Raw genomic sequence first — 11,999 nt, 5'->3', positions numbered from 1 at the left:
TTGGGCTAAGGCTCTCTGGGCCACGGCTGGTCATACTCGGGTTTGGGGTGTGACAATAAATCTAGTAAATCAAAGCAGACAGTCTGCAGTGGAAGGGCTGTATCTCAGGTAAGTTATCTATTTCATCTGTCTATTTGAGAACTACTAATGCTGCATGTACTTTTGGCTTAGTTCATAGATTTGTGTGGAGAAATGTTGTTCCTTTGAAAGTTCAATTTTGTGGATGGTTGGTGTGGAAAGGAAGGCTTCAGACTTCTTTATTCCTGAAATGGATTGGAATTATTAGTACTAATGTTAATTTAGAATGTACTTTTTGTAAGTATGACGAAGAAATTATTGATCACATTATGTTGTATTTAAAGAGAATGAATATCTTTTGTATTGAATGAATGAATTGTTACAAAGTGAAGATATATTTATACATTTCAATGAATCCTAACTATAACTGCCTAACCTTGAATCTAACTATTTAACCAAACTGCAGTTAACATTGAACAGTTAACCTCTAACAAACTAACAACTTATACAGCTATAGATTATTACACACGTGTGACTTTGGCTACAAGTGCAACTGCTGGAGCTTGAGCTGTATCAATTGTAGCTTGAGCTTGAGCTGAAGAGTTTGATAGTTACTGCTGCTACTGTGTGAGTTGTGATAGCTGTGACTTATCATGTTGCTTATCATGCCCCCTCAAGCTCAGTGGACTGGGAAGGACATTGAGCTGGTGCTGAAGATATTGAAATCGAGCCACAGATAAGGGTTTAGTAAACATCAGCAATCTGATCAAAAGAGGGGATATGACAGATATGAAGCTTCTTGGAGGCAACTCTTCATGAACAAAGTGATAATCCACCTCAATGTGTTTAGTACGGGCATGAAAAATATGGTTGTTACTCATAGCTATGGCAGATAAGTTGTCACACCATAGGGTAGGCACAGGAATAGAGATATGAAGTTCAGCAAGCAACATCCCAATCCAACTAAGCTCGGCTAAAGTTTGTGCTAAAGCTCGATATTCAGCCTCAGAAGATGATCTAGACACATTTGGTTGTTTCTTGGCAGACCAAGAGATGAGGTTAGGACCAAGATAGACACAGTAACCAGTGGTGGACCTTCGATCAAGGACATTACCTGCCCAATCTGAGTCTGAGTATGCATTGAGAAGAAGAGGTCCAGGAGAGAAATGAAGACCATAAGATAAGGTCCCTTTAAGATACCTTAGTAACCTTTTGACTGAGGTTAAATGACTAGTCAAGGGTGAGTGCATGAATTGACAAAGATGATTAACCACAAAGGCTAAATCTGGTCTAGTAAGGGTAAGATATTGAAGTGCTCCTACCAAACTTCTGTACAAAGCTGGCTGAGAAAAGGGACAATCATCTGCTGTAGTAAAAGAACTGGAAATGAACTTAGTAGCCATGGAAGAAGAGTAAGATTTGCAGTCACTCATTCCAGCTTTGGCCAACAAATCTGAGGCATATTTTTGTTGAGAAAGGACATAACCACAAGTAGCTTTGGTGACAGAGATACTCAAGAAATAATTGACAAAGTCAAGCTCCTTCATGGAAAAGGTTGTATGCATGTGGGTAATGAGAGAGTTAATATAGAGAGGATCACTTCTTGTGAGAAGATTGTCATCTACTGTAGACGTCCCCGAACGTCCCGGGAGGATGAGGTCCCGTTCTGTTCATTTGGGCTCACTACAGTTCGGACTCGAATAATTGTCACGATTCTAAATCTGAACCAAAGAGTCCAAATCCGACAAATCATTTTGCGAAAATAGATTTTAAAAGAAGTGCCAAACATGGACTGCTTTGCCAGATACAGAGTCACCGCCTAAATGTTTTATTTTGGGAAAATTTAGGAAACCCTGACTCGTTTGCCTAAGGCCACGTGTCCGTCATCACCAAAGTTGCCTCGGCTCGAGAACTTGGGTACGATTGGGGAAGGTCACTTCGTGAGCACCCCCGCTCGCCCGATCAAAGATCGGCCTCTACTAACCATGATATCTAGTTTTGAAAACTTTATGCGTTCTTATTCCAGTTATTAGCCTAGATTTACTATGTGATGCGCACAGCATACAAGTATAGACTGGATCGTCTGAATTGGAACAAAATATTTCATGTTTATTTATTTGAAAATGGTTTGATGGTGCTACCTGCAAGTAGGGTAAGACGTGGATTTGCCACCCTCGGGTGGGCTTAGAAAAACATGATTTTGCCACTATCTAGTGGGCTTAAAACTCACAATCAATGCATTTATTCCAATTCAAATAATCCAACCTTCACTCACAGGCATTCAGGCAGTTATATCACATAAGCATATAGCCTCATGGTAAGCATGCTATCATGGCAGTCACTTACACACATGCAAGGATGCTAAAGCATAAACACTTACCGAGTACTCCAAGCTAAAACAGAAGCTAATTAGAAATCCATGCATGATCCTAACTATACAGAAATGCCTAATGCAACACATGCAAAATGCAACTAAGATAGGCTCGGCTTATTCTAAAGATGGCATGTGAAATGCTACAACTAACATGTATTCAACTTGGAATTGAGATACAAATGCAGTTAGTATGATGTGCCGAGCCCGGTGCATACAAGACAGATGAATGAATGCAAACATGTTATCATACTGTATGCTAATTGAAACATGTCCTAATCTAACCATCATAAGCTGATAAATAAAAGGGAGAAAGACGTGGGGTTGGAAGACATACATCACACACATACACACACACTTATTATAGTTGTGCCCTCGCTCGAAGGGTCCGAATAAATAATATATAGTCCCAAATGAATAAATAATACAGTCCCGAATAAATACAAAATCCTAATTAATTAGCAAATTAATCTAGGAAAGCAGTAAATTGCACGCAAATTCGTGGACTGCCTCAGCTCTGTTCCAAATGATGAATGATGCATGCTCGGGTTGCCTTGTGCAGAGAATCCCTTGCGATGCCCCGGTTTGCCTCTGTTTGCAATTATTCTTGGGATACGTGCCAGGCTCCGAAAGGTTACTGATTTCTGATTTGCTGCAACAGAGAGCAACAAAGGGGCATGGCAAAGTATTTTCCCATATGTATGCATGACTACCCTTCAGGGAGTGTAGTCCTCGATCCCCGTGCCACCAATCATGTATCTCGGTGCATGATGGCCGAGGAGTCGAATTGCACGACTCAATATGAAATGAATGCACATGAAAACACAACAGGACCTAAACTCCATCATGGGTGATCCGGAGTGTCGGCGATCGGGAATTGAGACACGTTCCGTCACTCGGAGTACGAAACGTCCCTCGTTTCCCGTGCTTGGGCTAACTCCTATCCCAAGCACAATGCAATATGCATGACATGCATGAATGCAATCCTAACATGCAACCTAGCATACGCAATGCTTTGAAATAGCACATACAATGCACGATGTAACGAGGCATACGCAATGCTCTAACATACAACCTTGCATACGCAATGCTATGAAATGAAATGGCATACACAATGCATAATGGACTTACACTAACATGAGTGGACCTCAGCCATACTCACATTAGTAGCCATGGGGTGAAAATGAGACTCTCGAAATGCGTGCACTCATGCACGCAAACCGAGGACCGATGCTAGGCATAACATGCAACTCTAACAAGGCATGGCAAGGCATGGAATATGGCATACAAGCATGTAAATTCCAGCACTGAAATATGATGCAAAATGGTCCCGAATTATGGAAATATGGCACCCGATGCATGAGATGAACCCCGTGACTCAAAACTAGGCACATGGAATGACTTGTAGCTATACAAAGCATGCATTATTTGATCATGAAGCATGAAGATAGAGCCAAGGCAGTCCCAAAACATGGACATTTTCAGTTCAAAGCATGGCCAAAAGATGCTAGCAAGATGGACTAAAATAACATGCAATTTTGACTAGCAAACATGGTTTACATGGCAAGTATAGGATGCACATGGAATCTCACCAAACCAGAAAAAATCAGTGAATAAAATATGTGAAAATAGGCCCAAATAACCACTGATATGCAACCATGGCATGCAAAAATGATGAGTTACTTTAGAGGGCCATGCAAGGGGTTATTAAGCACATGCAAGATAGACATTTGGCATGGCATAAAAAACTATTAAAATCAAATATGGTAGTCCCAAAACTCACCAAATTGACCCTGGAAAGTGACTCCAAAGCATGCAAGATAGGGTCTCTTTGGAAGGCCAAAATGACCACCAAACAAGTCAAGGTGAGAGGGGGTCACCCCCCTTTGATTTGGAAGCTCAAAAAAGCGTCTTAGCCACTGAAAATCTACTGGATTTCAGTGGCTAGAAGGCCAAACAAATCATGCAACAAGAGCTTAGGTGTAAGGCTCAAAATAAGGGACAATCAAGCATACAAGAAAGCATATGACCGTAAACAAAAATTGACCCTTAAACAAACTTGAAGATGAGATTAAAAAAAGATATTTTTCAGTTTATGACAACTCTCAAAAACAAACACAAGTAGGGCTACTCTATCATGCAAAAATAGCCCTAAAAGAGAGAATAGAGACAAGGGACAACAGCTGGCCTCAAACAGTGAAGAGACCTTCAACAAAGTTGAAGAAAGGCTCAAAAAAGGCACTTTACAGTTTATGTCAAGCTTCGAAAATAATCACAAGTAGGCCTAAAATATCATGCAAGAAAAAGGCCTAAAAGATGGATAAAGAGACGAGTGATAGCTTCTGGCCTCAAACAGAGGAGAGCCCTTCAACAAAGTTTAAGAGGGGATCAAAACAAGACATTTCACAGTTTATGACCAAGTCCGAAACAGCTCACAAATAAGCCTAAAATATCATGCAAAAAAAGGCCTAAAAGAGAGCTTAAACACAAAGGGTGAGGAGGAGATCTCAAACAAAGAAAGACCCTTAATCAAACATGGAGATGAGCACAAAATATGACTATTTACAGTTCGGGTCGGAGCCCAAAAATGCAAGCAACAAAGGCTAAAATAGCATGCAAGATAGGGCAAGAAAGAGGGAAAATGGGACTCACCCTTGTAGAACCAAGCTTCAGCAGCTTTTGGACCAAGTTTGGGAGCTCTTAGTCTCTGAAAAATAGCCTCAACTTTCTGGAATGGAGTGTGGAGGTGTTGTGCTATGGATTGGTGCAAGAATCTTAGGGTTTTGAGGCTTGGAGTAGAAAGAGAGGGAGAGTTAATGCAAGAGGCTCAAAGCAATTTTTGTAACCCTAAAAAATGGAGCTGGGGGGCTGGTTTTATAGAGGAGAGGAGTGGAGGAAAGGGGGGGGAAAATCAAATTCAAATTTTCCCCCCAAAAGACCCCCCCTCGAATACAGGATCTGGGGGGAAAAGGAGGTCATAGCTGGAAACAACAAGGTGTGAGGGTCATGGCCGGCCAGGTTCAGAGGGTTCAGGTGGCCGGCCGACCACCCCCCATGGCCGGCCGGCCAGGGGTCAAAAGAGTCAATGCAAATTGATGGCCGGCCACCCCAACAAGGTGGCCTCCCATGTGTGCACAACACAAATATGTGGTCAAAACCCAGAAAATGTGAACCAGGAGAGAAAAAAGCCAACTTTTTAGAGGGGTTCAAAAGGGTAAAGGACAATTACTGGCCGGCCTATACATATTGGTGGCCTCCCAGGTGTGTACAACACAAATATGGGGTTTAGGGCTAAAGAACCCCGGGGTGGTCAACATTAGCTTTCTAGTGAGGAAAACGGGCGACGGAGAGCGATGAAGAAATAAAACTGGATTTTCAGAACAATTGCTGGCCTCCCACCCTCCTACAAGCTTTCTAACAATGAAAATAAGGTTTCCACCAAAAATGAACCAAAATGGATGCAAAACGGAGGTTCGGGGACAGAAACGCGCGGCCTGGGGCCCCGAAAATGGGCTGTTAAGCACCGGAGGTGGCATTCGACCACGAAGTTGGTCCCTCGAGCCACAGTGTCTCCCAAAAGGGAGTAAATAAGATGTATACCAAAAACCGGAGCAGACGGAGGTGGTTAGGCAGTCCCGAACCGAGGCACACGGCCGACAGCTCCGAAAAACCGGAAACCAGGCTCCAAATGGGAAAAATGGCCTACGACCACAAAACATAGCCTACAGCCACCGAGAGATGATCTACGAGACCTCTCTCTTTCTTCGGGAAGAGAAAATAGAGAAAACAGAGCCTGGTTCGCAAACCGATGCAAGGCATAAAAGAGTCCGGAAGTCCGGAGGCAAGGCTCGCAGCCGAGACTCTGAAACTTCTGAACGAGCACGATATGCAATATCACCGAGCGCTCAACTAGTGACGTCTGAGTCTTAAGGTCGGTCAAAAATGGGGTGTCTACATCTACATAGATGAGACTAATGGTGACAGCAATAGAAGTTTTCTTGATAAAAAGAGAAGAGTCACAATCACTTTGAACAAATTTATGAGTGAGAAGAGAGTTGGAGAAGGTAGAGAACCAAGCTCTAGGAGCTTGCTTTAAACCAAGAGGGCCTTGTGTAATTTGCAAACAAGCTGAGATTGATTAGATTGAACAAAACCTTGAGGTTGGATCATATAAACTTCTTCTTCAAGAACACCATGGGGAAAGGCATTAGATATGTCAAGCTGCTTGATTGGCCAATCAAAATGTATTCTGATAGTTGGTTGCTTAGCCATAGGACTAAAAGTCTCATGATAGTCCACCCCTTCAGCTTGAAGAAAGCCCTTGGCAACTAGCCTAGCCTTATATCTACCTATACTACCATTTGAATTCATCTTGATTCTATAAACCCACTTACAGCCTATGGCCTGCTTTCCAGGTGAAAGATCAACCAAAGACCAAGTGCCTTGTTTTATGTAATGCTTGAAATTCTTCAAGCATAACAGATTTCCAAATAGAGGAAGAAGCTGCTTGCTGATAAGTTTGTGGTTCAGACTGATTAGGAGAAGAAGAAAGACAAGCAGTGAGAGAAGAATGATGGATGATGGATTTTGTTTTCCAAACCCATGTTTCCGATGATTGAACCATACAGTATATATATGGAGTTTGTTTTGCTTATTTGCAGAACCATACAGTATGTAGATTACAAAACAAAATGATTGTTCTGCTATTGGTTTTCTTGGAATTTGTTTTCCAAACCCATGTTTTGAAAATATGATTTCCCTAAAGTTTTGTTCTCAAACTATAACTTTAATCATAACAATTGAGACTTCTAAAAAGAGCATAACTTATCGTATCTAAACCAGTTGGAAGGTCTGCAATTGAAGAACCAGCACATTTAGATATTTTCATAGCTTCAATGCTTTTAGTAACAGAACCAACTTCATTCACCTAAAAAACCATAAAAACACTTCACATAAATATGCATGTCTGATATGAACTAAGCATGTCGGATTACAACACTACTTTCTAACATATCATGTCAATTGCACTTTTTTGCCTCAAACCTAATACCATATCAAGACTCAGATCATGTTTCTGCCACTGCTATGCAAAAAGTAGATACAAGGTTTCTTATAATTAATAAATAAAATAAAATGAAATGAAGAAAAAGAATTAAATTCTAAGATCAGCAAATTTATTTTTACTTTTTTAGAGCAGAAATGAATTACGTTTTAAATCACATGATCTACGCTATGAAAGAACTATCCAAGTAGAAAAAAGCTAATGGGTTTTTCACAGAGTATTGCCAACAACCAGATAGAAGCGAGGCAAACATGAAAACAATAGAAGGACAGTAAAATGGGTAATTTCTCAGGCCTAAGGTTATTCAACACTCCAAGAAGTAGACCAACAACTCTGTGCTAGTTACATTGCAGAATAAAGGACTCAACCCAACGGGCCATGATCTTTGATGGGTCTGATCATAGGCTTGTTTGATGGGTCTGACCAAGTGATCCAGATTATTCTAGCTAATCGATCCATTAGATACATGGGAAGATGAAGTAAAACTTATAGATGAAGATGGTTCAGCAGAATTAGCCATTAATCACCGTCCTCCTCTTGAGCCTTATATAATATCAATCAAAATCAACACAAGAAAATTGTGAGTAAATGAGCAGAATCTATAGATCCCCATATGGGAAATTCAAGTACCTAATGATGAAGGTATGGCTCAAACAATTCCTCATGACAATGACCCACAAAGAAATCTTAGAAAATTCAAAACAGTTCTTAATCACAATTAGATTTCCCTAATTCGACAAGGAGAATAACTTTGATATTGAGTGATATGTAGGAGTTGAATTGGAATGCAACTACTCTGCATTTATAGCTACCGGGTGGAACTTTGTACCCATTGTCTTTGATCTTTGAAAATGGAACACATACAGTAAACATATTTTAACAAAGTCCTCCAGTGAGAACCCATCATAAGCATCAGCACTTCAAAGATTGCATTATCATTACACATCGACATAGAACTCAAAAATGTTAATATTCATACATATATCTACGTATATAGACACATAAGAGGGGAACAAATGAGAATTACCAACACTAAACAAATAGTCGATTTAATCAAACTTCTATAAAATCTCTAACTTCTATATAAACAAATAAATAATCACCTACAAAATCAAGGAGGTCTCAAATGCATGCTATATGAAAGCAAGTAAAGCCATTTTGGGAACTTGAATAAACGGTGAGCAACGGTGGTACAAATAATAACCTTGATGTTATAATCATCTCTCTCTGTAATTTGCTACAGGAGCTGCTGGTTTTGAGCTTGCATATCATCATATGCCTGACCAATGGTCTGAAGAGAAACAACTGATAATCTCAGGCCTTATTTAAAATTACATGAAGAGAAACAATACCAATAACCTCAGGCCAACTTCACAAACACATTGAAGACAAAATGATCTCCCATATAACTGAGCAGGAATCTAACCTCTATTTCAGATATGTAGGCTTCATTTTCCTCATGTTTGGATTTATGGATACCTGAAAGCCCGGACTTTTCCCTGAAATAGCATAGATAAAAAAATGTCTTCAAGTTTCTTATAAATAAATAAATATATCATGCCGGAGAGAACAAAAAAAAAAAAAAACAAAAAAAAAAAAAACCAAAATAAAGGATTGCAATCATGTGTAGCACCCATATAAAATGAACTAAACAATGCCAATGCTCAACATCCATATGAACTTAAGTTAGTACCAAGAGGGTAATATAGATGAAACAATTGACATATCAAACTGTACCATAAAATAACTGAACAAATCAATTATAGTTCCGCTAAAGAACCATAGACCTAGCACACCTTTGATTGAACTAGCTCAAGAGTGGAAGAATCCACATAGAAATGATGTTATAAAGAATTCACATGCATTTCAAATTTAATTTAATAAAAGCAGATTATGACAACTGCCTTCTACAAGGCTATCATAACGACATTTCAAATACGTCATTGAAATATGAAATAAACCTTTTAGAAGCTTCCAATTTCTGTCTCAAGTCAGTAATCTTAGCTTCTGCAGAGGCTAGCCTTTGCTGGGAGATGGCCTCAACTCCAATTGATGTTTTAACCTGCAATTCCAGAGTTTGCTCATCAAGAGAATTGTATTCAAAATCCCTAGCTTCAATGACATCCCTACAGTTGCAAAATTGAAATATAAGCAACCTACGTACATGTAGTGAATTCAGAAAACCAACATTGAAAACCTAAGCAAGAATACACCAGGTATGGCGGAGCTAGGATTTTGCTACAGGGGGGAACCATTGAGTTAAAGTCATGGCAAGTTCTATCACAATGTAATAGATTTCGATTTTCAATTGGCAGTAAAACAACTAAAGATGAGCCTGATGTCACAGTCATATGTTTAAAGTTATGCTCAAGTTAATCGATTTTTTTATTTGTTTTGTTGATTTTTCATTATCTCTCTCCCCTCTTTCGCTTCTTTTATTCTCTTCTCTTCATTCAGCAAACACATACACACACTTTTAACTTAATAATTTCTATAATGGAACTTCAATTCCAAAAGCAGCAAAGTGACGGTTTCTCAGGTGCCAAACAGAGTAGCAACACATTCAGAAATAGAGGTGGCAACAACAACACCAACAACAAAAGCAAGTTTGTTGGGGTGAGACAAAGGCCTTCTGGGACATGGTTAGCAGAGATCAAGAGCACAACTCAAAAGCTTAGGTGTTGGAGGGTTGTTGTCTGAACTTAAATCTCTTAATTATAAGGATTTTATCTAGTTTACCAATAAATTATGAAGGAAAACTAAGATCATTAGCGACAAGATACAAATAATCATCATTTATTTTCCTTTCCACCCAAATAAATAAATAAATAAATAAATAAAATAAAATAAATAACACATATGATCATCACTAATGTGCGAAGTTCATAAAATTCATTCTAAAATCCTTAGAATATGACTGCGTTTCAGATTAAAATTAAGGACCACTAATTTGATTTAAAAGTGTCAACACAAAGTGCATTTTAGGTACAAACTTTGAATTGTTAGATGTCCTAAGCTCCTGGTACGAGTAGAAAACAATTCCATTTGTTCTTATTTCTTAACATGAGCTGTTATGTTTCTCAAAGGCTTAGGCAAGTCCGAAAGAGATCTGACACAGCACCGAAAAAAAGAGAAGAAAAATTAAAGAAGAAGAAAAACGAGTAACCAATTAACCATCTTTCACATGAAATTAGATTTGCAAGCAACAATATATACCGAATTAATCGAATGATGAAATTGATTCAAAATCAAATCAAAATCAAAGAGAGATGAGAGATGAAAACCCTAGAAATCAAAACCCTCGAAATCAAGTCAAAATCAAAGAGAGATGAGAGAGGAGAAAATGAATTAATCAAATGGAAACTGAATAAGTTAGAAACTCACAAAGAAAATCAAATCCGTGGAAGGGGCTCAGAGTGTTTCTTGCCAGCGACGATGCTGAAATCGCAGGCGGAGGGCTTTTCGAGGCGATGGTGGTTTGGGTGATGAGTGAGAGGCCTCCGAAGACGGTGACCGTAAGAAACACTCTGCCCCTAACAGTATTGAACGCACTCCAGCTCCTTCTCTCTCTCTCTCTCTCTCTCTCTTATGTGCCTTGTGATGAACCCTAGCCTTCTACTTTCGTTTTGATTAGAAGTAGCCAAATAGTTAAATGTATTTTGAATTTTTTAAAAAAATTTTTTTTTTTTGGTGTTTTGCTTTTTTTTTTTGTAAATAAAAAAATTGGGAATGGTATATTTTATATAAAAATCAAATTGGAATATTTTATACAAACACACCTATTTAAAGAGTGTGATTAAATATATATATATATATATATATCATAGTTGTAAATTGCGGTATCGAGTAACGTAATGGTATTGATCACGGAATATTGGTATCAGTAGTATCGGCCGGTACGAATCGAGAATCGGGTGTCGCGACCGTGAAATTTTAAAAATCATTAGAAATCCCTCTAAAACTAAATTTTGTGAATTTTTTTGACTCTTTTAGCCTTAATTTCTTACATTTTAATCAAAATTTTGATATATAGGAGCATTTTTTACTCATTTTCAACTAAATGATATGTATTTGTTTTAGTCTCAAACTTTTTTTTGACATATGGTAAACTTTTAATAAAAAAATTAATTTGATTATTTATTTTTCTTGTACTGAGAAAAAAAATAAATATATATATATATATATATATTAATATAAATAGAGGTGTAGGTGTATAAACAAATAAATAGAAGAAAAAAAATCTAAACAATTACAATCTACAAACCCACCATAAACACACGCACCTCCATGTACCTAAGTGCCTCTCCCTTCCTATCCATTTCAAACTCAGACACCCAATGCACCTCTATGTACCTAATTATCTCTCTCTTCTTTTCTATTCCAACCTCAGACACCCAAACCATAATACAAGACTGCAAGACGTTGACCGGAAGCAAGACACCCATACCATACCACCTATCCCCCCCTCTCTCTCTCTCTCTCTCTCTCTCTCTCTCTCTCTCTCTGTGTGTAGAAACGTTGACCGGAAGCTGCAGAATCCGGCCAACC

The 11,999-nt window shown here is 38.7% G+C and overlaps 1 non-coding gene across 4 annotated transcripts; it reads right to left on the bottom strand.

Moving 5' to 3' along the window:
- Positions 1 to 6,928: 6,928 nt before the first annotated feature.
- Positions 6,929 to 11,079, bottom strand: LOC114316784 (uncharacterized). 4 transcript variants are annotated; one of them, XR_014337652.1, is made up of 5 exons: positions 10,836 to 11,079; positions 9,413 to 9,577; positions 8,878 to 8,950; positions 8,656 to 8,742; positions 6,929 to 7,316 (listed from the first exon to the last, which is right to left on the bottom strand). It is a non-coding gene; the product is annotated as an uncharacterized LOC114316784 (transcript). The 4 variants fall into 4 exon arrangements; XR_014337653.1 differs by having other exon boundaries at positions 6,929 to 7,306; XR_014337651.1 differs by lacking the exon at positions 6,929 to 7,316 and having other exon boundaries at positions 7,563 to 8,742.
- Between the last annotated feature and the right edge of the window lie 920 nt (positions 11,080 to 11,999).

The sequence above is a fragment of the Camellia sinensis genome, chromosome 8, assembly GCF_055761805.1.
Source record: "Camellia sinensis isolate YWXY chromosome 8, ASM5576180v1, whole genome shotgun sequence".
NCBI lineage: Eukaryota > Viridiplantae > Streptophyta > Magnoliopsida > Ericales > Theaceae > Camellia > Camellia sinensis.
Note: the sequence above shows the minus strand (reverse complement) of the source record. Positions and strands in the feature narration are given on the sequence as shown.